The following is a 3,129-nucleotide window of genomic DNA, read 5'->3' as shown; positions in this document are numbered from 1 at the left end:
TTCAGTCCTTCCCCTTTCGCCTCCCATCATTGGGCGTATGCAAATTAGCCGCCATCTTTTTTGGCGGTTAACCGCCATCTTAGTTGGCAGTTGATTTGCATAAGGATATGCTGATTAGCCAATGGGAAGGGTAGCGGTCGTACGCTAATTACCATTTTTCTCTTTTATTAGTGTAGATACACACACACACACACACACACACACACACACAATGGAATCATTTAGCCTTAAAATTATGCAAATATTGACATATGCTACAACATGGATGAACCTTGAGGACATTGTGCCAAGTGAAATAAGTCAGTCACAAAAACACCAATATTGTATGAGTCCACTTACATAATGTACTTAGAGTAATCAAAATCATAGAGACAAAAAGTAGGAGGGAATTGGGGATTATTGTTTAGTGGATACGGAGTTTTATTTAGTTTTACAAAATGAAAAGAATTCAGATGAATAGTCATGATGGACTATGTACTTAATACCACTGAACTATATGCTTAAAAATGGTAAAGATAGTAAGTTTTATGATAAGTTATTCTTACCAAAAATTTTTAAATGGTGGTAAAATAATTGTTAATGATTATATGATTGTGGTAATTATTTACTCTTCTATAGTGCTTACTACACACCACTCTTTTAATCCTTTTATGCATATTAACTCTCTTAATTCTCACAATTATCCTGTATACTATCATCATGTTCAATTTACATATGAGAAAAATTAGGCACAAAGAAATTGACATACCCAAAATCACATAAAAGAGAGGAGGCAGTATTCAAACCCAGGTAAGTTGGCTGTATAGTTGACATTCTCAACTGCCTCTCAAAGGCGAAGTAAAAAACATAGGAGACAAGTTCATGTACACTTTGATTGAACCTACAGAGCAGAAGCTTCTCTGCAGCAGAGGGAGAAAATGGAAGTAAATAAACCAAAAGGATATTCATGGTGATTGTACTAGTTACTCATTGCTGTGTAGCTAAATTAGCCCAAAACTTCTCAGGTTAAAGCAATAAACACTTCTGATCTGCGGTTTTCTGCAGGTCAGGAATTTGGGAGTCACTTGGCCAGTTAGTTCTGGGCCAGGGTCTCTCATGAGGTCCCAGTCAAGTTCTGAGCTAGCGCTGCAGTCATCTGAAAGCTTGACTGGGGCTAAAGGATCGGCTCACTCACATGGCTAGTGGCAGGAGGCCTCAGCTCCTTGTCATCAATTGGCAGGAAACAGCCAGTCCTTACCATGTGGGCCTCTTCAACGGGCTTCCTGAGTGTTTCTATAAAACGACAGTGGTCTTCCTCCAGAGCAAGTGATACAGAGCAAGGAGGAAGACAGGTGCTGTGACCTAGACTTAGAAGTCCCACATTTTCACTGCCCCCATATTCCATTTGTTTCAATCCAGGTGCTATGTCCAGCCCTCACGTAAGGGGACGGAAATTAGTTTCCACTTATTGAAGGGAGGATTATCAAAAAATTTATGGGATATAATTTAAAATCATCACAGTAATCATATTATGATCACAGGAATGTGAGTAATTTGTTTTTATTAAGCAATTTTTGTATTATATTTTTATAATAAAATAACTTTAAAAGATAAATTTGTGTTAAAGAGTTATAAACACTATATATTTCAATGCACTTAGCAAACTTTAAAATTTTTATTATTTTTTAATTGCAGTTTACATTCAATATTATGTTTGTATAATTATACAGTTTCAGGTGTACAGCATAATGGTGAGACAATCACATACTTTACAAAGTGTTCTCCACTATTTGCTAGTACCCACCTGGCACCATGCATAGTTATTACAATACTATTGACTACATTTCCTATGCTGTACTTTACAGCCCTGTGACTATTGTGTAACTACCAATTTGTGCTTCTTAATCCCTTCACCTTTTTCACTAAGTCCCCCACTCTCTCACCCATCCCCATCTGGAAACCACTAGCCTGTTCTTTGTATCTATGAGTCTGTTTCAATTTTGTTTGTTCAGTTCTTTAGATTTCACACATAAGTGAAATCATATGGCATTTGTCTTTCTTTGACTGACTTATTTCACTTAGCGTAATACCCTCTATGTCAATCCAAACTGTTGCAAATGGTAAGATTTCATTCTTTTTTTGTGGCTAAGTAATATTCCTTTTCATTTATGTATCACATCTTTATCCACTTGGCTACTGATGGGCACTTTGGTTGCTTCCATATCTTGACTATTGTAAATAATGCTGCAATGAACAAAGGGGTGCATATATTATTTTGAATTAAAGTTTAGAGTTTCTTTTAATATAGCAGTATATCCAGAAGAGGAATAGCTAGGTCATAAGGCACTTTCATTTTTAATTTTTTGAAGGAACCTCCAAACTGCTTTCCATAGTGGCTGCTCCAATCTACATTCCCTCCAACAGTGCACAGTGGTTCCCTTTTCTCTACATCCTTGCTAACACTTGTTGTTTATTGATTTACTAGAGGCCCAATGCACAAAATTCATGCAAGGGGCTTGACCCTTGCAGCTCCGGTTTCTTCCAGAAGGTCATTAGACTGTCCGGTCTAATTAGCATATTACGCTTTTATTATTATAGATTGTTGATAACCATATTGACAGATGTACGGTGGTATCTCATTGTGGTTTTAATTTGCATTTCTCTGACAATTAGTGGTATTGAGCATCTCTTCATGTTTAATGGCTATCTGTATGTCCTATTTGGAAAAGTGTCTATTCAGGTCCCTTACCCATTTTTTATTTTATTTTATTTTTTTTAAATTTTGTTTTATTGCTTAAAGCAGTGGTCGGCAAACTCATTAGTCAACAGAGCCAAATATCAACAGTACAACGATTGAAATTTCTTTTGAGAGCCAAATTTTTTTAACTATATAGGTAGGTACATTGTTATTAACTTAATTAGGGTACTCCTAAGGCTTAGGAAGAGCCACACTCAAGGGGCCAAAGAGCCGAATGTGGCTCGTGAGCCGCAGTTTGCCGACCACAGGCTTAAAGTATTACAAAGAGTATTACATATGTCTTCTTTTTTTCTCCCCTTGACCTTCCCCCAGCCTCCCTTACCCACCAGGGTCTTGTGTCCATTGGTTATGCTTATATGCATGCATACAAGTCCTTCGGTTGATCTCTTACC

The sequence above is a fragment of the Myotis brandtii genome, unplaced genomic scaffold (assembly GCF_000412655.1).
Source record: "Myotis brandtii unplaced genomic scaffold, ASM41265v1 scaffold21, whole genome shotgun sequence".
Lineage (NCBI taxonomy): Eukaryota > Metazoa > Chordata > Mammalia > Chiroptera > Vespertilionidae > Myotis > Myotis brandtii.
The sequence above is the reverse complement of the archived record's forward strand: the minus strand, read 5'-3'. Positions refer to the sequence as shown.